This window comes from Oryx dammah, unplaced genomic scaffold, assembly GCF_014754425.2.
Source record: "Oryx dammah isolate SB20612 unplaced genomic scaffold, SCBI_Odam_1.1 HiC_scaffold_25, whole genome shotgun sequence".
Taxonomy (NCBI): domain Eukaryota; kingdom Metazoa; phylum Chordata; class Mammalia; order Artiodactyla; family Bovidae; genus Oryx; species Oryx dammah.
The window spans coordinates 53,080,104-53,103,507 of NW_024070209.1; the positions used below are offsets into that span (position 1 = coordinate 53,080,104).

The 23,404-nt window shown below is 37.7% G+C and overlaps 1 long non-coding RNA gene across 1 annotated transcript; it reads right to left on the minus strand.

Annotated features, from left to right (window-relative positions):
• Window positions 1-383: 383 nt before the first annotated feature.
• On the minus strand, window positions 384-14,518 carry LOC120851529. Its single transcript, XR_005718346.1, has 4 exons — window positions 14,509-14,518; window positions 13,438-13,440; window positions 8,426-8,438; window positions 384-573 (listed from the first exon to the last, which is right to left on the minus strand). It is a non-coding gene; the product is annotated as an uncharacterized LOC120851529 (long non-coding RNA).
• Between the last annotated feature and the right edge of the window lie 8,886 nt (window positions 14,519-23,404).

Below are 23,404 nucleotides of genomic sequence, written 5' to 3' on the forward strand. Positions count from 1 at the left end.
GGAAGTTCTCGGTTCATGTATTTCTGAAGCCTGGCTTGGAGAATTTTGAGCATTACTTTACTAGCATGTGAGATGAGTGCAATTGTGCAGTAGTTTGTGCATACTTTGGCTTTGCCTTTATTTGGGATTGGAATGAAAACTGACCTTTTCCAGTCCTGTGGCCACTGCTGAGTTTTCCAAATTTGCTGGCATATTGAGTGCAGCACTTTCTGTATGTATATATATATATTTTTTTTCAGATTATTTTCTCATACATCATTACAAAATATTGAGTATAGTTTTCTAATATACACAGTAGGTCATTGTTGGTTATCTATAATATATATAGTAGTATATATATTTTAATCGCAAACTCCTAATTTATCCCTTCCCCACTTTCCTCTTTGATAACCATAGCTTTGTATTTAATGTCTATGAGTTTATCTCTATTTTCTATAAGTTCATTCACATCATTTTTTTTTTAGATTCCAGATAAATTATAAGTAATATGATTAGGATATTTCCCTGAGTTACTTCACTTAGTATGGTAACCTCTAGGTCTATCCAAGTTGATGTAAAAGCCATTATTTCATTCTTATTTTATGTTTGGGTAATATTCCATTGTTCAGTTCAGTTGCTCAGTCGTGTCCGACTCTTTGCATCTCTTTGCAACTGCAGCATGCCAGGTCTCCCTGTCCATCAACAACCCCTAGAACTTACTCAAACTTATGTCCATTGAGTCAGTATTGCCATCCAACCATCTGATCCTCTGTCATCCCCTTTTCCTCTCGCCTTCAGTCTTTCCAAGCATCAGGGTCTTTTCGAATGAGTAAGCTCTTCACATCAGGTGGCCAAAGTATTGGAGTTTCAGCTTCAGCATCATCCCAGCTATTTACTTGAGGCCAAACTATGGTGGATGTAATGAAGATAATGGTGACCTCCCTCAAAAGATCCCATGCCTGTACTGCTACAGTCCGTGCCCCAACCCTGCAGCAGGCCACCACTGACCCATGCCTTTACCAGAGACTCCCAGATACCCACAGGCAAGTCTCCAGTGGGGTCACTGTTCCTTTCCCCTGGATCCTGGTGCACAAAGTTTTGTTGTGCCCTCCAGCAGCTCTATAGCGGGGTTAATGGTGACCTCCTCCAAGAGAACTTACGCCATACTCACACCCAGAGCCCCTGTCCATGCGGCAGACGACTGCTGACCTGTGCCTCCACAGGAGATGCTCAAACACAGTTCTGTCTCAGTCTCTGTGGAGTCCCTGTGTCCTGGTGTACACAAGGTTTGCTTGAGCCCTCTGAGTGTTTCTGGTGGGAATGAGGTTTGATTCTAAACGTGAATTTGCCCCTCCTACCATCTTGCTGGAGCTCCTCCTTTGCCCTTGGACGTGGAGTATGTCCACACAGCTGGTCCAGTGAAGCGCAGGCACCGCTCCTGACCTTGGATGTGGAGTATCTCCTCTCGGCTGCTTGCCACTCCAGAGCCATGCAGCCACCACTCACAGCTCCTGAGCCACTGTAGGAAGTACCAAATATACTAAGTGCCAAATATACAAATAAATAGCCCATATAAGTCAGGGCTAAAAGAGTTCATTATCAACCTTTTCTTCAATTAAACAAGTGCTTAGATTTCTGTGTCTTGAGTTCAGTGTTTATAGTTTTTACCTGTATTCACCACAACTTGTCGGCATTTGGAATACATTTAATTTGAAAAAAAAAAAAAAAACCTAAAATCAGATCATAATATCATCCTGCCAGCAGCTGAATCATGTGTGAGGTGTGTCGAAAGCTTCATTTTTAGGAAGGTGTAGATGTATGTGTGTGCCCCGACGCTCAGTCTTGTCTGACTCTTTGTGATCCCAGGGACTGTGGCCTGCCAGCCTCTTCTGTCCATGGAATTTTCCAGGCAAGAATAATGAAGTGAGTTGCCATTTCCTTCTCCATCAGATCTTCCCAACCCAGGGATTGAACGCAAGTCTCGTGTGCCTCCAGTACTGGCAGGCAGATTTTTTATCACTAGGGCGACTTGGGAAGCCTCTTAGGTAAGAAAATGAATTAAAATCCCAACAACTGGAAAAGTTAATAATAGAGGAATCTAAGATAATATTTATTTTTAATAATTAACAAGCTCTTTGACATTTTCAGTAGAATTTGAAGTTGCTTTTCTTTGATATATATTAACAACTCTAAAGCAAAAATAATAGTGGATAATATATAGTGAACAGACAGCAAAAACAAATTGACAAGTTTCTTATCTGAAAGTTGTGAACCAGTTAATTAATAATGTTTATTTCTGAAATAGATTGTAGTGGTTAATTGTTTGTGTCAACTGGCCTGAACCACGAGTGCTTCATTATTTGGTTATTCCTCATTCTGGGTGTGTGAGGCTGTTTCTGGATGATATTAGCATGTTAACTGATAGAATGAGTTAGTAGATGGACATCTCTAAAATGAATGGGCCTCATCGAATCAATTATAGATTTCCATGGTGGTGGGGGGGGGAATCTGACCCACCATCAAGTAAGTACCTTTGTACTCCAGCTGAACATCAGTTCTCCAGATTCTTATGTCTTTGGACTCAGGTTGAAACTACACCATCAACTCTCCTGGGTCTCCAGTTTACCTACTCATTCTATAGGTCTTGGATTTTGTCAGATTCCATAATCAGGTCAATCAATTCCTTATAATAAATATCTATATACACACACACATATACACACATCCCTACCTCTTATTAGTTCTATTAGTTTTATAAGAGAAATTTGATTAACTTACAAATTTACAATTCAATATTAAATATATTTTTTCTCCCCTATAACACACATTCTAACATATAATTTATATATAACTTTTGTTATTGTTGTTCAGTTGCCCAGTGATGTCCGACTCTTTGCAGCCCCATGGACTGCAGCATGTCAGGCTTCCCTGTCCCTCACCATCTCCTGGAGTTTGCAAGAGTTCATGTTCATTGCATTGGTGATGCCATCCAATCATCTCATGCTCTCACACTCTCTTCTCCTTCTGCCCTCGATCTTTCCCAGCATCAGGGATTCTTCCAATGAGTCATCTGTTTGCATCAGATGGCCAAAATACTGGAGCTTCAGCTTCAGCCTCAGACCTTCCAGTGAATACTCAAGGTTGATCTCCCTGAAGATTGACTGGTTTGATCTACTTGCTGTCCAAGGGGCTCTCAGGAGTCTTCTCAAGCACCTCAGTTTGAAGGCATCAAATCTTTAATGTTCTGCTTTTCTTCTGGTCCAGCTCTCACAGCCATACCTGACCACTGGGACATAGCCTTGACCATACGGACCTTTGTTAGCAGAGTAATGTTTCTGCTTTTCAACACATTGTTTATGTTTGCCATCTCTTTCTTGTCAAGAATCAATCCTCTTCTGATTTCAAGGCTGCAGTCACTCTCTGCAGTGATTTTGGAAAGAAGAGGAAAACTATCAGAACTTCCATGTTTTCCCCTTCAAGATTATATACATATATAATATATATTATATATTATTGTATATAATTATATAGATATATAAGTTCAGTTGCTAGTCATGTCTGACTCTTTGTTACCCCATGGATTGAAGCATGCCAGGCCTCCCTGTCCATCACCAACTCCTAGAGCTTACTCAAATTCATGTCCATTGAGTCAGTGATGCCATCTAACCATCTCATCGTTGTCGTCCCCTTCTCCTCCCCACTTCAATCTTTCCCAGCATCAAGATCTTTTCAAATGAGTCAGCTCTTAGCATCAGGTGGCCAAAGTATTGGAGTTTCAGCTTTAGCATCAGTCCTTCCAATGAATATACAGGACTGATTTCCTTTAGGATGGGCTGGTTGAATCGCCTTGCAGGCCAAGGGACTCTCAAGAGTTTTCTCCAACACCACAATTCAAAAGCATCAGTTCTTTGGCGCTCAGCTTTCTTTATACTCCAACTCTCACATCCATACATGACCACTGGAAAAATTGTAGCTTTGACTAGACAGACTTTGTTGAAAAAGTAATGTCTGCTTTTTAATATGCTGCCTAGGTTGGTCCTAAGTTTTCTTCCAAGGAGTAAGCGTCCTTTGATTTTAGGGCTGCAGTCACCATCTGCAGTGATTTTGGACCCCCCCAAAATAAAGTCTGCCACTGTTTCCAATGTTTCCCCATTTATTTGCCTTAAAGTGATGGGACCAGATATCATGATCTTAGTCTTCTGAATGTTGAGTTTTAAGTCAACTTTTTCACTCTCCACTTTCACTTTCATCAAGAGGCTCTTTAGTTCTTCACTTTCTGCCGTAAGTGTGGTGTCATCTGCATATCTGAGGTTATTGATGTTTCTCCCAGTAATCTTGATTCCAGCTTCTGCTTCATCCAGTCCAGCATTTCTCATGCTGTACTCTGTATATAAGTTAAATAAGCAGGGTAAAAATATACAGCCTTGATGTACTCCTTTTGTGATTTGGAACTAGTCTGTTGTTCCATGTCCAGTTCTAACTGTTGCTTCTTGACCTGCATACAAATTTCTCAGGAGGCAGATCAGGTGGTCAGATATTCCCATCTCTATAAGAATTTTCTACAGTTTGTTGTGATCCACACAGTTAAAGGTTTTGTAGTAGTCAATAAAGCGGAAGTAGATGTTTTTCTGGAATTCTCTTGCTTTTTCAATAATCCAACAGATGTTAGTAATTTGATCTCTGGTTCCTCTGCCTTTTCTAAATCCAGCTTGAACATCTGGAAGTTCACAATTCATGTACTGTTGAAGTCTGACTTGTAGAATTTTGAGCATTACTTAGCTAGCATGTGAGATGAGTGCAACTATGCTATAGTTTGCACATTGGTTGGTATTGCTTTTCTTTGGGATTTGAATGAAACCTGACCTTTTCCAGTCCTGAAGCCACTGACGAGTTTTCCAAATTTGCTGGTATATTGAGTGTAACACTTTCACAGCATCATCTTTTCAGATTTGAAATAGCTCAACTGGAATTCCATAACTTCCACTAGCTTCGTTTGCAGTGATGCTTCCTAAGGCCCACTTGACTTCACATTCTAGGATATCTGGTTCTAGGTGAGTGATCACACCATTGTGGTTATCTGTGTCATGAAGATCTTTTTTGTATAATTCTTCTGTATATTCTTGCCACTTCTTCTTAATATCTTCTGCTTCTGTTAGGTCCATACCATTTCTGTCCTTTATTTTGCCCATCTTTACATGAAATATTCCTTTGGTATCTCTAGTTTTCTTGGCGACATCTCTAGTCGTTCCCATTCTATTGTTTTCCTCTGTTTCTTTGCATTGATCACTGAGGAAGGCATTCTTATCTCTCCTTGCCTTAGTTTGGAATGCTGCATTTAAATGAGTATATCTTTCTTTCATATATATATATATATATATTTAAGATTACCAAATCATCCAAACTTCCATACAATTAGAGGGTTTCCCAGGTGGTGCTAGTGGTAAATAAGCCACCTGTCAATGCAGGAGACTTAAGGGTCTTGGGTTCAATCCCTGGGTCAAGAAGATCCCCTGGAGGAAGGCATGGCAACCCACCAGTATTCTTGCCTGGAGAATCCCATGGACAGAGGAGCCTGGCAGGCTGTGGTCCATAGGGTTGCAGAGTCAAACACAATGAAAGCAACTTAGCACAAACACACACAACTGTACATTTGGTAAGTCCTTTTTGTTTACTCTCTCACAGAAATGTTTCTTTTACAAGTTATGAATACACCAGTAATTTCCCCCCATTTTCTATTCCTGATTACTTTTAATTCTCTTTAATGTCTTTGTAAAAGAAGGCTCTAGCTTAGATACAGCAATTTTCTTTTGCTTTTCATCATGGCATCTATTCATCTTCAGCCCTGAGCTTTGTATAGTTAATTCAGAGCATGAAATTTATATTTCTCAACTTATCCCTCTCTGTCTCTCAGTCACAAACCAAGGGCAATTGATCCCCCTTACTCTCTGGACCTGACAAAGTTTCTTTTATCCCAGTGTTCAGTCATAGTTTTCATTTGCAAAACACTAACAGGTGCTTTGGGTATATTTGCCTTCCCTAATTTCTTTTATAATTGGACAGATCCTTGCTTCTACATAATATTAGATTGCTGAAAGGAAACATAACTCTTCAAGGCTTATGCTGTTCAAATAAGAAAAATATACTAATTTAAATCCAATAGAAACCATGTTTCTCCTAGCATCTTTGTTCATTCAGGAAGCTATAACAAAATACCAGACTGGCTAGTTTATAAACAATAGAAATGTACTGCTTATAGTTCTGAATAATGGAAGTCTGAGATCAAGGTGTCAGCTAGTCAGGTAAGGATCTTCTTTTGGATCACAGATTTTCCCTTGTATCCTCACATGGTGGAAGGGCTAGGGAGGTCTCTGGGGTCTCTTTTATAAAAGCAAGAATCCCATTCATGAGGCTCCATCTTCTAGACTTAATCACCTCTCAAATGCCCTCCTACTAAGACTGTCACCTTTGTCCACTGAATACTGAATACTGACCTCAGTATAGGATACAGTTGTTTCTTTAAATTCTATAAATGATAGGAAAGCACTCAGATAAGGGGTATGTCTGTGATTTAATTGTTCCCTCATAGTTCAGTCATGTCCAGTCTTTGTGACTCCATGGAATGTAGCCTGCCTGGCTCCTTTGTTCATGGAATTCTCCAGGCAAGAATACTGGAGTGGGCAGCCATTCCCTTCTCCAGGGGATCTTCCCAACCCTGGGATTGAACCTGGGTCTCCTGTATTGCAGGCAGATTTTTTATAATCTGAGCCACCAGGGAAGCCCTGATGGGGATCAGAATCTCAACAAATGAATTTTGGGGGGACACAAACATTCAGATTACTGTACATAGTTTCACAAAAAGTTGCTTCAGTTTGTAATTTCACCTTCTTTCCATTGGTCTATAGTCAATGGTTCTTTATCTTTTTGGCATTATGATGCCCATTACTGGAAGACAGAATGGTCATAAGATGAAATATATATGGTTCTATATCCTTGAGGAAATCTTTTTTGTTCAGAAGATTTCTAAAACATTTACAGTACAAGAAAGACTCAAATAAGCAACTGAATACTGACCTCAGTATAGGATACAATTGTTTCTTTAAATTCTATAAATGATAGGAAGGGATTCAGAGAAGGGGTATGTCTGTGATTTAATTGTTCCCTCATAATTCAGTCGGTAAAGAATCCGTCTGCAATGCAAGAGACCTGAGTTCAGTTCCTGGGTCCGGAAGATCCTCTGGAGAAGGAAATGGCAATCCACTCCAGTATTCTCGCCTGGAGAATCCCATGGACAGAGGAGCCTGGCAGGCTACAGTCCATAAGGTCGCAAAGAGTCATGACTGAATGACTAAACCACCACCACCACCATCAGTATGAGAAGGGGTACAGAAGCTGAAACAGTTGAGATCAAAGAACATCATTTTTCAAAAGCAAAAGTGAAAATAAGAAGTAGTTTAGAATGTGTTTCTCTATGTGAAAATGATGATGAAGAATTCTGCATAATAAAAGGCAGTTGCTATAATTATACCCTAAGAGAAATTACATGTTTAAAAGTACTTTTATAAAAATTACCTAAACATTTTTCAGAATTAAAAATGCATTCTTCCCTTTTCTCACTCGACTTCTCATTTCATTTTAGAAATAAAAAAATATTCCTAAATCTTATTTTATACACTGAATAGAATGGTGTGAAGTAACACACAGGTGCACACATACATACACACACATGCACACACAGAAAAATTAAAGGGCTTTTGCCTCCTTGGCTAATTCTTTCTTCCTTGTTCTTTGTTTCTGATTGAATTATTTTCTCAATAAGGGTCACTTTTCCTCAGTTAGGGCACTTCTTAGATACAAAATCCACTGTATTATGAAACCGATCATATCTACAGATATGCATTTCACTCACATATTTAATAATAGTGTTAATGGCTGTTTATGCACATGTATGTGACTTTGGGTTCTAAGCATTTTAAACAGGTTATGGTAACTACCATATAGTATTGAAAGGCTCTGTATTGTATATATATACATATATATATAATGTTCCACCTTATTATATTGTGTACATATATATGAATAGATTCCATTTATATGAACTATATAGAAAATAATATATATACATACATTAAATATCTATACTTGATTAAATAAACATAGACACCAAATTCTGAAAGCAAGAAGGCAAGTGGGATATGATTAATCCAATAAAATCAAGAGAGAGAAATGGAGCTATAGCATAAACTTGACCACAAAAATCCAAAAATGTTTAAATTATCTTTAAATTAGTTCAAATAAATTGAATATCTTAAACAGTGGAAAGCAAAACTAAGGTGTTTGCTACCCCACAAGGTTGAAGAGCCTAGGTAGAAAAATATCTTCAAAAATGACTTAAACAAAAATTATAGATTAAAAGTTTCAATAAGTTTTACTTCAAAAGCACTTTTACCTTTTCATTACAGCTTGTCAGATGGCTTCATAAAATATGATTTACTTTATAATCTTAGGTATTTATATCAGAGATTGTAGTGATCTGCATTACTTGAATCCTTTCTTACAAACTTAGGCTTATCAAATGAGGATGATATTTCATGACTGCAAAATTAATAATTAACTAATTAGGTAACTAATTTGATTAATTGGAAATTAATTTGCTAATTTGTTTGTTATTTTGAAAATAGTTGTACAAATCTCGTTGGATTGGGAACAGACCTTAGCTAATGGAAGTGTTCAGTGTACTAATTAGAAGATGGGCTTTAGAGTCTGCCTGCAGTGTGGGGGACCTGGGTTCAATCCCTGAGTTGGGAAGATCCCCTGGAGAAGGAAATGGCAACCCACTCCTGTATCCTTGCCTGGAAAATCCCATGGACAGAGAAACCTGGCAAGCTACAGTCCATGGAGTTGCAAAGAGTCAGATACAACTGAGCGACTTCACTCACTTCACTTTAAAGTCAGACTAAAGTTTTTTTACAAAAAAAATGAAAAATAAAAAAATAAAAAATAAATAAAGTTTTTTTACATTTTACTTTTACTGAAATATAGTTAATTTACAATGTTGTGTTAATTTCTATCATACAGCAAAGTGATTCAGTTATATGTGTGTGTGTGTATATTCTTTTTCATATTATTTTCCATTATGATTTATCACATGATAGTGAACATAGTTCCCTGTGCTGTATAGTAGGACATTGTTATTTATCCATTCTATGTGTAATAGTTTGCATCTGCTATTCCCAACCCCCCAATCCATCCTTCCAAAACCTGCCTCCCCCTTGGCAACCACAAGTCTGTTCTCAATGTAAAAGAGTCAGACTGTTTTTAACCCTGGCTGTACAACTTATTTGCAGTGATATGTAAAGATTGAGAATATTCTTAACCTCTCTGACCTGAGTTTTCTCATCTGTGAAGTTTGATGGTAAGACTACTCCTCACACATTTCCTGTTCAGCACAGTAATTCACAACTATTATATGCTTAATAATATAATCATCCCTAGAAGTTGGCCTTTTTTAGGGAAGTTATTTATTTCCCTCTAGCTTACTTTCTCTGTTGATCAAATATTAAGCCATAGGAGAGAAAAACCTGTTTTTAGTCTCTGTAATATCATACACAGTCACAAAATCCTCCTTATGATATTGTTGCTTTAACTTTCCTTCACCTGCATTCTACATGTATACTATCATGTAAGAAATGAATCGCCAGTCTATGTTCGATACAGGATACAGGATACAGGATGCTTGGGGCTGGTGCACGATGATGATCCAGAGAGATGATATGAGGTGGGAGGTGGGAGGGGGGTTCAGGATTGGGAGCTCATGTACACCCGTGGTGGATTCATGTCAATGTATGGCAAAACCAATACAGTATTGTAAAGTAAAATAAAGTAAAAATAAAAATTTAAATAAATTTTAAAAAAGAGAAAAAAATAAAATGAGGAATTACTGTAAAAAATATATATATATAATAGAATAATAAAAAACTTATTCTAGTATAAATCATTTTGCATATATAATTATTATGAAAAGATGGGGAATAAGTGTGACCCAATACTGTGAATGCATAGCTTAACAGACAAACCATCTCAATTCTTTCTTACATAATTACTTTACTCCCAGAACCTGCTGGGTTCCTAAGAAAGAAATCTGAATTTTAATAAAATGTAGCCTGCATATGGACTTCACCAGTGGCTCAGTGGTAAAGACTTTGCTTGCAATGCAGGAGGTGTAGGATATGTAGGTTCTATTCCTGGGTCAGGAATATCCCTTGGAGGAGGGAGGGAATGGCAACCCACTCCAGTGTTCTTGTTTGGAGAATCCCATGGACAGAAGAGCTGGGCAAACTACAGTCCATAGGGTCTCAAAGAATTGGACATGACTGAAGTTACTGAGAACACACACATGCATGCTCAGCAGGGTAGGATGAATTAGATAAGGGACATGGTTAGCTGTGCTCTGCTCCTCTTATCATTTCCAATATTCTTCTGTCTTAGATTCACTTTGGTGTTCTCCTTTCAGTTTTTCATTTCAACTTTACAGTCTAGTCTCAAATGATGTTATTCATTTGGTCGATACCTTCAAATGGGCTTCCCAACTTACTTAGGGTAAAGGCCCAAATCCTCCTTGTGGGCCACAAGAAAGGCCCTTCCTAAACTCCTCCCACCCACTCCTCTTTTATCTTTCTGACTTTGTCTCCTGTCACTTCTCTTTGCTCATTCCATCCACACTGGCTTTCCTGCTAAGCCCTGACTATATTCTAAACACAGAGAATTACTGGGTTTGTTTGTTTGTTTTTATCTGTGATGTTTTTCTAATTAACTTTTTAAAGAACAGCTTTATTTTTATTTTTAAAAAAACTGTTTATTTTCTATTGGGGTATAACCATTTAACAATGTTGTGATTGTTTCAGGTGAACAGTAAAGGGACTCAGCCATACATATACATGTTTGCATTCTTCTCCAAACTCCCCACCCATCCACACTGCCACATAACATTGAACAGAGTTTCATGTGCTCTATAGTATGTCCTTGTTTGTTATCCATTTTAAATATAACAAGTGCATATGCCTCTCCCAAACTCCCTAATTATCCTTTTCCACCATCCCTCCCACCAGCAATCATAAGTCTGTTCTCTAAGTCTATGAGTCTCTTTCAGTTTTTTAAGTTCATCTGTATTATTTCTTTTTAGATTCCACATGTCATAGGATGTCATAAGATAGTCTCCTCTGTCTGACTTACTTCACTCACTATGAAATTTTCAGGGTCCATCAATGTTGCTACAAATGTCATTATTTCATTCTTTCAATGGCTGAGAAATATTTCATTGTATAAATGTACCACATCTTTATCCACTCCTATTTTGATGCATATTTAGGTTGCTTTCAAGCCTTGGGTATTGTGAAAAGTGCTTCAGTGAATATTGGGGTGTACATATCCTTTCAGATCACTTTTTCCCCCTGAATATATGCCCAGGAGTAGGAATGTGCATCATATAATAGTTCTGTTTTTAATTTTTTTTAGGGAACTTCCATAGAGTTCTCCATAGTGGCCATACCAATTTACATTCCCACCAACAATGTAGGAAGGTTCCCTTCCCTATATATCTTCTCCAGCATTTTTTGTTTGTGAATTTTTTTGATGATAGTCATTCTGATTGCTGTGAGATGATATCTCATAGTTTTGATTTGCATTTCTTTAATAATCAGTGATGATGAACAGCTTTTTATGTGCCTCTTGGCCATCTGTATGTCTTTTTTTTTTTTTTTGAAGTGCTTATGTATTTGTGCAATTATTTCATGACAAAAATGTATAGAATCACAGACAGCTATAAATCCAACTAAACTGAGAGCACCACGAAGGTAGGCACTGTTATCTGTCTGGCTTTTCTCAGGAAACCGGGGCCTGGCATACAGCTTGGGCCCAAATACCTGAATGACTCCAGCTGAGGTGGAGACATAAAGTAGCCAAGAACAAATCCAAAGTCAAAAAGACAGCTGCCCACGTTCCTTCAACATTCTCTCCACCTTCACTCACTACAGCTCAAATCAAACCATTCAAGGTATCAGATACCTCATGTCTTCAACCTCAGGCAGCCCCTGCTTTCTCCCCTTCCCCATAAAGTTCCAGGTCCAAAGAGAACCCCTCTTAGCCCTGGACCGGGAAGGAACGTGATTCTTTTGTCCGTGCGGGTATCGGGGTACTGGACTACCCGGGAGAAATTTCCTAATCCTGACACCCTGGCCGAGCGTCTGAACACTAGTCTGCGGAGCCATGACACACGCAGGCCCAAGCGCTTTGAGGAGCAAAGAGTGAGGCTCTTCTTTGAGACTTCTCAGATGCAATTCAAACCGTGCGTCCCAGCTCAAAGGTAAAAATGCGTCGCAGACCCTCAGAAGTCCATTCCATTCAAGAAGGTGGGAGAGAAGACAACGACCCACGTGCCTTGCCCTTTAAGAAACACCCCCGGTTTAGGCAGCCAGGACTAGAGTAAATTCTCTGTATGTCTTCTTTGGAGAAGTATCTATTTAGGTCTTCTGCTCATTTTTTGAGAGTGTTGTTTATTTTAATACTGTTAAATGTCAAGAGCTAGTTGAAAATTTTGGAGACTAGTCCTTTATCAGTAACATCATTTCTATACACTAACAACAGAAGATCAGAAAGGGAAATTCAAGAAACAATTCCATTTATCAATGCATCAAAAAATAAAATAACTAGGAATAAATTTACCTCAGGATGCAAAAGAGTACAATACTCTCTTGTCTCTGAAACTATAAGATACTGATGAAAGGAATAAAAGAAAACATGAACAGATGGAAAGATATACCATGTTCCTGCATTGAAAGAATCAATACTATCAGAATGACTATACTTCCTACAGCAATCTACAGATTCAATGAAATCCCTATCAAACTATTAGTGGCATTTTTCACAGAAATAGAACAACAACAATGACAAAAATCTCAAATTTTTATGAAGAAACAAAAGAATCCCAAATAGCCAAAGAAACCTTGAGAAAGAAAAATGGAGTAGAGGAATCAGGCTCCTTGACTTAGGACTATACTACAAAGCTATAGTCATCAAAAAAGTATGGTACTGACATAAAAATAGAAATACAGATCAATGGAACAGGATAGAAAACCCAGAAATAAGCCCATGAATCTATGGTCAATTAATTTATGACAAAGGAGGCAACACTACACATTGTTGACTACATAGTGAAGATATTTCTCTTCAACAAATGTTGCTGGGAAAATGAAACAATTACATGCAAAAAAAATTAAATTAGTTCATTCTTTAACTCCATACAGAAAAATAAGCTCAAAATGGATTAAAATCCTAAATGTGAGACTGGATACTATAAAACTCATAGAGGAAAACATAGGCAGAACAATCTCTGACATAAATTACAGAAATATCTTTTTCAATTTGTCTCCCACAATAATGGAAATAAAAATAAATAAATGGTACCTGCTTAAAAGCTTTTGCACACCAAGGAAACAATAAGCAAAATGAAAAGACATCTATAGATTGGAAGTAAATATTTGCAATGTTTTCGATTCATATCTCCACATGGCTCAAATGTAGTTGCAGAGATTATTTTACCTTAGGCATATCAAGTGTGGAAAACAGAATAATGCCTCTACCCAAAGTACCAATATTTTAACTTCTAGAATCTGTGTGTGTTACCTAATACGATAAAAGAACCTTGACTTTGCAGGATGATTAGGTTAACTATTTGCAATGGGGAGTATTCTGGGTTACCCAGGAGAGCCCAATATAATTGTAAGGGTACTTTAAGAGAGAGGCAAGAGGGTCAGATTTGGACAGAAGGCAATGTGATTATGAAAACAGAGGGAAAAAATGCTGTGTGATTTGGAGCCATAAACAGAAGAGCAAGGAGTGATGCTAGAAGTTAGTAAAGTTAATGAACTCCCAAGAGCCTCCAGAAAGAACACAGCTACCAACACCCATTTTTTAGTTTCTGACTTCAAAAGTGAAATAAAATGAACTTGTGCTGCTTTAAGCCACAGAGTTTGTGTTGATTTGTTACAATGATAAGAGAAATTGAACATATCAAGTTGACCTTATTAGCCCCCTTTAATGCAGGATTGAGACATATGATTGGTTCTGCCCAGTAGGCTGTGAGAATACATTTGCATGACCTTGAAGCTAAAGTTGTTGTTTAGCCACTAAGTCATGTCTGACTCTTTGTGACCCCATGGACTGTATCCTGGCAGATTTGTCTCCATGGGACTGATTTCTGGGGAAGAATACTGGAGTGAGTTGCCACTTCCTTCTCCAGGGGATCTTCCTGACCTAGGAATTGAACCCATGTCTACTGCTTGGCAGGTGGATTCTTTATCACTGAGCCACCAAGGTAGAGCTAAAGTACTGACAGGTTGATATAAGGCCCTCTCATCGTTCTTCCCACAGCACAGAGACATCCAAGGTTGTGTGCTCCTGTGCAGCCCATACAAGTTAGAGCTGCCATCAGCTTTATTGCTTCAAAGACTGTGTGGAGCAGCGCATACTACCCACTCTCACTGAATATACAACAAAAGCAAGAAATTGTCTCTAGTGGCATTATTTCACTGGAGTTTTGGAGTCAAATTTTTACTGAAGTTTAGACTAGCACTGCTGTGAATGGTACGCATCTCCTTCAGTTCTTTTGCCAACAGTCACATTCTCAGAAAGAAATCCCCTGACCACTTAAAATACACACACACACACACACAGATGCTCAACATGGCTAAACATCAAAGATATGCAAATCAAAACCACAATGAGATATCAACTTACATCTGCCAAAATGCTTATCATCAAAAAGAACATAAACAAATATTGGGCAGGATGCATAGAAAAAGTAACCTTTATACACATAATTGGGAAGGTAAATTGGTGCAGCTCTTACTTAAAACAGTATAAAGTTCCTTAAAGAAACTAAAAATAGACTTACCATTTTGTTTACCAATTCCATTCCTGGATATATATCTAAAAAAAATAAAACTACCAACTCAAAAAGGTATCTGCAGCCCAATGTTCACAGATATATATATATATACACACACACACACACAAAGGAAGAATGTTAATAGCCATAGAAAACTATGAAATTCTTCCATTTGCCATAATATGGATGGACCTAGAGAGCATTATGTTTAAAGAAATAAGTGAGCCAAAGAAAGGCAAATATTCTGTTATCACTTATACATGGAATCTAAAAAAGAAAACAAATAAATATATATAACAAAATAGAAACAGATTCACTGGTTACCAGTGGGTAGAGGGAAGGTGGGGGCAAGATCAAGGTATAGGATTAAGAAGTACAAGCTACAATGTATAAAACAAATAAGCAACAAGGATATATTGTACAGCACAGGGAATATAGCCTTTATTTTTTAATAAATTTAAAAGGTGTACAGTCTATAAATATATTGAATCATGATGTTGGACACTTGATACTAATATTCTAAATTAACTGTACTTCTATAAAAATTGTCATGAAAATAAATTTCCCTCTTGCCTTGGTTTATTTCTTTTTTTCCTTTCTCAGTGTCAGCCTTCACTATCTATATTTTTTTGGCACTTAAGATTATTCAGTTATTTATTTTGTCATCACCTATCTCCTCCACACTGTCACTGTCCTCTTGTAGCCTGGAGGCCTAAGGGATTAGGAGAGCCATGTTAATGTCAGATCTAACAGAATAGAGATTTTTATCTACTTATCATGGCTTTTTCCTAGCACTTGGAATAGTGTCTTCCATTTTTCACAGATTGATAGATAAATGAGTTTATGCAAGTGCCTCTCCAGTCCCTGATCCCTTTGTTCCTGATCAGACTTGTTTCAACTCACAACCTGACTTCAGCTTCTGCCTCATGCTGCTCTAGCACTTCATTTCTGAACCATTTTTTCAATTCTTTCTGTCTATCAAATCTACTTGGCACAGTATGGCCAGAACTTCCTTATTTTTTTTTCTTCCCCTGAGCTTTGATAGAACATGAAGGATGAAACAAAGAACAAGAATATTTGGACCAAGAACCAACCACAAGCTAGATAATGAGGTACAGAAAAAATGTAGTTAATCTTCAAGTATTTCATGATCATGAGTGGTGACATGCAAACTGAATCAAAATTATAATCAATTATAATTAATCAGTTAGCATTTAATTAATTAGTAAATATATAAATTGTTACCTTTCACTAAAATATTGAGTTTAAGACACACGTGTAACTTGCATTTATTCAGAAAATATTGTGTAGCTATCACTATAATTCATGCTGGGAATATAAAAGTGAGCTCAATTGACAGTAACATTGCCCTATTCTGCTAAGTGGTCAAAGGAATTAGTAGAGGCTTGTGAAGAAAGGAAGACGGCCATTCACGTTTGGTTCAGAGAATATAGCAAAAGAAATTGCCTGCAAGCTGTGATGAATTACAGATGATCTGGAATGTCTGGGTTACAGGGTCAGGACATTAAGAAGATCAATGGAGGCCTTAGATTAACAATATTTCAAAAGGCTTAGAATTTTTTATGAAGAAAATTTGGTTCATCAAATTAAACAGAAGAGTAATATGATTATGTATACAATTTGGAAAGATTGTTCTGTAAGAAATGTAGATAGAGGAGAAGAAGACAAAACTATAGTCAGGATGTCTTGTTAGAATCCTGTTATAACAATCCTAAAGAGAAATTATAAGACTCTTTGAAATTAATCATAACAGTGGGAAAAATGAGTAGCTAAATGACTGAAAATTAAGGTTTCAAATTAAAAAAATAAAAATATTGGTTCAGAGATGAAGTCAATCAAGACATCGAACACAAACTTTTATTTTGAAATATCCTAATTGAAACCAGGCAGGTGGTAACCTTAATTTAATTGGCATTTTCTGTGTGCCCTGATAATGATTTTCTCCCTCCTGGATCTCAAACCATATGCTAAGCTTAAATGCTTCTGTTTATTTTAAAACCTTCTTAGATAATGCCTGTTAATTTTTCCAAAGGATATTTATTTGAAACCGAATTAAAATGTTTCAGCTTTAAAAAATGAAGGAAAAATAACCTGTGAATATCATAATTTATGGCAATGATGGATGTATACTTTGATTTTAAATTTACAAGATACTTCCAATGATTAATATGCACAGTTCTTAACCCACTATTATTTATTTTACTCAGTGAGAACTTTTTTTTTATGTGTTGATCATGGAGAGTTGAAATTATATCTGGACAAGAGTCCAAAATTCTAAATTTTTGCTGAAATACACATAATGATCATGCACAGAAAACACAAAGGCAATTCTCTGATAACTTTATTATGCCTTTGCTTAAAGTGAAAACCATGTACAAGTTCAGTGTAGACTAGTAAACTGTATAAAATCTCCATGGTTATTATAAACTCTTGCTAAAGCACGAGAAAGAGATTTGCCTGAAAACCAGCATAAGCAATTTTCTGGCCCTTTACTTCTAGGCTGTACTCATTCTTTTCTGTCTACGCTTATTTATCCTGTGGAAAGAAGAGACAGTGAAAGAAGAATTTGAACAAAATCCTACCAAAGGGAAAATAAAATGACTCTCTCATATGTAGACAAGAGTTTAGTCAACCCTAAGCCTAGTAACTCCCCAGTCAGGAGTGTTGACTTAAAAGATATTCACAATCTAAAAATTGAGAGTTATGTTTTATGTGGCAGGGATTTTGAGGACTTTGGGCTTGGGAGACAGCATCTCAAATGACTATGAGAAAACTGCTCTGAGGAGGCAAGGGGAGCAGCCAGGTTATAAGAAGCTTTACAACAAAGGGCAAGTAGTCTGAATATCAAAAGTTTATTGTTAGTCAAAGAAAACCAGATATCCCAAGTTAAGGAATTTAGTGTTCTACATATGGGAAGATGCAAGAATCTGGGCTCACTGAAATTATTCCTTTCATATGCATCCCAGCTATCTGGGGTCAGTGCTTTTCATATCCTGAGCTCCTTTGGGCTCACCATAGGAAATGGCTGCAGTCTGACCTTTTCTAGGTAGCAAGCATTCTTCTCCTTGATTTCCCTTACAGCTTGCTGGCTCACACTGGAGGGCTGCAAGCACTGATGACTATGACATCCTTATTTACTGATATGGCAGGAGATATTCCATTTCTCAAGAGAAAACCTCAATCCTGTTCAGACTATACCAACCACAAAGAACCAACATTCCAGGAAGTATTTAAAGAAGAGTAATATTCAGAGAGATGCTGCAACCCAAAATATGATGCTAGTAATTATTAATCATCATCATACTAGTGATTTGATTTAAAGAGTGCTGACCTTTACTAGGCCTGCACTCAATATAGTGTCTCAAGCAGTCTTCATAATTTCCCTGTAATACACTTCTGTATTTTTTTTTATTTTTTTATTATAAATTTATTTATTTTAATTGGTGGTTAATTACTTTACAATATTGTATTGGTTTTGCCATACACCAACATGAATCTGCCACAAGTATACATGTGTTCCCCATCCTGAACCCCCATCCCTCCTCCCTCCCCGTACCATCCCTCTGGGTCGTCTCAGTGCACCAGCCCCAAACATCCAGTATCATGCATCAAACCTGGACTGGCTATTCATTTCATATATGATATCATACATGTTTCAATGCCATTCTCCCAAATCATCCCACCCTCTCCCTCTCCTTCTCCCACACAGTCCAAAAGACTGTTCTACACATTTGTGTCTCTTTTGCTTTCTCGCATACAGGGTTATCATTACCATCTTTCTAAATTCCATATATATGCATTAGTATACTGTATTGATCAACCCTGGGATTTCTTTGGGAGGAATGATGCTAAAGCTGAAACTCCAGTACTTTGGCCACCTCATGAGAAGAGTTGACTTATTGGAAAAGACTTTGATGCTGGGAAGGATTGGGGGCAGGAGAAGAAGGGGATGACAGAAGATGAGATGGCTGAATGCATCACTGACTAGATGGACGCGAGTCTGAGTGAATTCCGGGAGTTGGTGATGGACAGGGAGGCCTGGTGTGCTGCGATTCATGGGGTCGCAAAGAGTCGGACATGACTAAGCGACTGAACTGAACTGATACTGTATTGATGTTTTTCTTTCTGGCTTCCTTGACTCTGTATAATAGCCTCCAGTTTCATCCACCTCATTAGAACTGATTCAAATGTATTCTTTTTAATGGCTGAGTAATACTCCATTGTGTATATGTACCACAGCATTCTTATCCATTCATCTGCTGTTAATAAGTGGAAAATGAGGCTCTCAAAACCTAAGTGACATTATCTAGTAGGAAATTAAAAGCACAGGATTTTAATTCAGACCTTTTCCCTTCTTTAATCATTTTCATTCCTTTCTGTTTGGTCTACACTGTGTTTTAACCCAATAATGATCCAGGGTATTGTTCTATATCTTGCTCCTAGGAAATACTGAACCTTCTCAAGTAGTTTGAGAATACCATTACTTAAAGTTACTGGTATAACAAAGGATTAACAGATAAGCATGTAGTTTGTTTGTCAGGTAGGATTCCAAGAGCAGGTAAAGCTGAAATATGTTTGTCAGAAGTTCAATTAAGTTGGCTGACTTGGTGGGCATTCTCATCAGGGGTCAGAAACTGGACAGGCTGCATCTGCTGCCACTTGTGTTACTACTGATATCAGCAGGACCCTGTGTGTGGGACTCCTGGGCACAAAAGCCTTCTGTGTCCCCCATTTCTTTCATTAGGAAATAGGCTTCATTCAACCTTCATGACTTCCCCTGAGTCTTAATGGCAGGTTAAAGTGGTTGTTAATCAGGGAAAGGAGGGGATGTGAGATAAAGGAGATATAGTCAAGAGAAACCATTATGCAGTCTCAGAGAAGGATCATGGTTCCCCCTCAAGGGATACACACAAAAATATCTTCGTTTTACAGAGACTGAAGCCCCTATCAAGTAGGAGAAATTACAGTTAACAACAGTACCTGCCCACAAACACACAGACCCCAGATTGGTTGGAACCAGAAGGGATGATGGTTCCACTTACTTCCACTTACTTCACCACCAACCAATAAAACGAAATGTCCACAATCTGATCACACCCTCCTTGAACCATTACTATAAAATTCCTCACTACTCCGTCCAGGTTGAGACACAGTGTCGAGGGCTCTATTCCTCTGTGGCCCCCTCTGCCTGGAAAAACAGTAAAGCTATTTTCTACTTCACTCTAACCTTTGTCCCTGAGATTTAATTTGTTATCAGGGTATGGAGACTGGATTCAGCTTCTCTACCATCACCAAAACAGAAGGGCAACAAGAAATATTATAGGCCAGTACTTAAATACATGATGTTGCATCTAGAGAGGATGTAGGAGAAGAGCTGAGCCCATATTATCTATGTCAGCTGGGATCATACTTTCTCTATGACATGGTAAGAGAATCACTGCTAGTGAATAATCATTAAATATGTATACCTATGGCTGATTCATGTTGATGTTTGGCAGATACCAACACAATTCCATAAAACAATTATCCTTCAATCAAAAAATAAATTAATTAAAGAAGAAATATTCACAGTCTGAATGACATTGGGCCTTGAGTGCAGCTGGGCCCTTGGAGTAGAAATTTAAGTAAATGAAACAAAAATAGATGTATAAGCCCATTTGGGGGTGACACTAGGGATCTAGCCCACAACCAAAGATAAACCAAAAGGTATCTTGCAAAAGATAAACCAAAATAAGAAAAATTCAGGAAGGAAAACTAGTGGCAGGAAAACTAGGGAAAAGAGGAAGCGAAATAAGCAGAGGGGACTTCTCTGGTGGTCCAGTGGCTAAGATTTCATGCTCCTAATACAGGGGCCCCAGGTCCAATCCCTGGTCAGGGAATTAGAACCCAAATGCCACAACTAAGACCCAGCACAACCAAAATAAATAAACATTAAAAAAATAAGCCAGGAACTTGAGGTAACCTCAGAATATTGCTTTGTTTTATTTTCCAGTGGTAAATAAAATGTTATCTTGTCTTTTCATCAAAATGACAACTGTTTGTCCCTTGACCAATACCATTCCCACATCAGAGCAATATTATCCTGTGATTAAAACTCATATACATTTTGACCCAGGATTTAGGGATTCTATTTGTGCAATTTACCTTTTACTTGCAATATCTTTTTTCATTATTGCTTCACTAACTTTGGCTGGACTTTTTCATATGATTTCCTTCTAAGCTCTATCTCACCTTTTTGTCACTCTGCTAAATAGCTGCTCTTAGAAGAGCCCCATGCTTTGACCTTTCACAGAATCAAAATAATTTCTTAGCAACCTCTTTTCTAGGACCACTTCAAATTTCATCAACAATGAATTGTTTGTGACTGCTAGGTTAGGTCACTGTGTTACCATAAGATGTGATTATAGCTACTGGTTGAATCAAACTTTTCTGGAAATGTATGTATTAATAGCACCAATAAAGAGTCAAATTACCGAGAACCTATTTCACTTGGTGAGAATAAGCATCTAGAGACTCACAGATGGACTTGTTATTGACATATTCTCTAAAGGGGTGCTGAGAAATCAGATGATAAAACAGGAGTTATCTTTTCATGAGTTTTTGATGGATATTTAAGAAAAATATTTTGAAGAATTATATTGTGAATGCACAGTGAGTCTCTAGACAAAGTCATTCTCAAATGAAATTTGGAACACACACCACTTTCCAGTTTTCAGAAATGATGCCCTTGGAAAGCATGGAAGTCATACTAGGAGAGTGAAGTGAAAGGTGTGCCAACACCTGACAAGGAGAAAAAGTGTTTCTTTGGGACAGAATATGATACCAATTGAATGGTCTCTGCTATATTGAGATAAATGCTAAAAATTTGTCCAGCAATGTTTATTCAAAAGTGAAAGATCAAGCTTAATATATCATTTATACCAGTGTTTCTACTGGAAAGGAGAAGGAGATGGGTATTTTTGAATCCTGGTTAAAGGATTAGAGAATACTCTCCTACTTCTGTGAGCAGTCTTGTAGTTCTGAGGGAACTGGTAAAGTTGACATTAGCAGAAACAGATGCAGTGATGATAACAGAGGTAGGCATTATGAAAAGTTCAACTCTGGCAAGATCTGAACCAGGAGGCAGGAGTAACATTGTGTTGTTAGTGACTTGATCTTGGAACATCCTGGCCATGAGTAGTGATAACTAGTGAAACCACGCAGTTCTGCAGCAGAACCATACATACTGGAAAAGAAGCTGGAAGCTGGGCTACCTGGATGGCACTGGCAAAGAGAAGAGGTGCGCTCCACTGTGAAGAGGGGAGTGAGAGCAAAACAGAAGGAAAGAGCCACAGCATTGCGCAGAGTGCTGGCACACTCCCTCTCATTACTGGCTTCCCCAAACTCTCTTCGTGTTCTCTTCTTGAATAATGTGTGCAGGAAAATCATGCAAGATTAATAAGAACAATAAAGAAGATTAACAAACCCCAGTGTTTATATTCACTATTTAATCAGAACACCCTAAGACATCCCTGAAAGAAATTCAAAGGAATTTCCATTTTTTGCAGTTGAACTTTGGTAATAGAATTATCAAGGTAGAATACTGGCTATTTAGTAACCTTGGGGCATTGGACAAAAGCAATTGAACACTCTAATTTTACTTTTCTAAAAAAAAAAAAAAATTGGTGATGGTCAAACATTAGGGTATATATATGTGGTAATATTTAACCCAATGTTTTATTCATCACAAATACATATACACACATGCAAATCATAGTTTCTCCTCTTCTTTCACCTTCTTTACTTAAAAAAACAAAGACTGAGTGGTAAGATTTGGGTTAATGGTGGTTATAGCATAAAAAGAACATGTGACTTGTGGATTTTGATTTTGGAAACTGTTTTGCTATTAAATAGGTCAAGAATACTTGCAAATAATTCTCAATCTACAATTAAATTTAGTGTAGCTACATAAGAGCCTAAGAGTAATATAACCTCTTCATATTGCAATAACTGTCAAGGTCTTTCTTGGCACTAATATTGGTACTATTCTGCTGCTGTTTAGTTGCTCAGTTGTGTCCAACTCTTGTGACCCCATGGACTGTAGCTTTCCAGGTTTCTCTGTCCATGGGATTTTCCAGGCAAGAATACTAGAGTGGGTTGCCATGTCCTTCTTCAGGGAATCTTCCCGACCCAGGGATTGGACCTGCATCTCCCGTGTTTCCTGCATTATGGGTGGATTCTTTTCCCACTGAGCCATTGGGACTCTGGTATAGGGTAATTATACCACAGGACAGACACATCATATCTGATCTCTGCATCTCAAGAAGATGCAGTTGGTTGTGAAGTTAAAGATGCAGAAAAGATATATTCCCTCATCAAGTTATGTGTGTGTGAAGTCGCTCAGTCATGTCTGACTCTTTGTGACCCCATGGACTGTAGTCTTCCAGGCTCCTCTGTCCATGGGATTCTCCAGGCAAGAATACT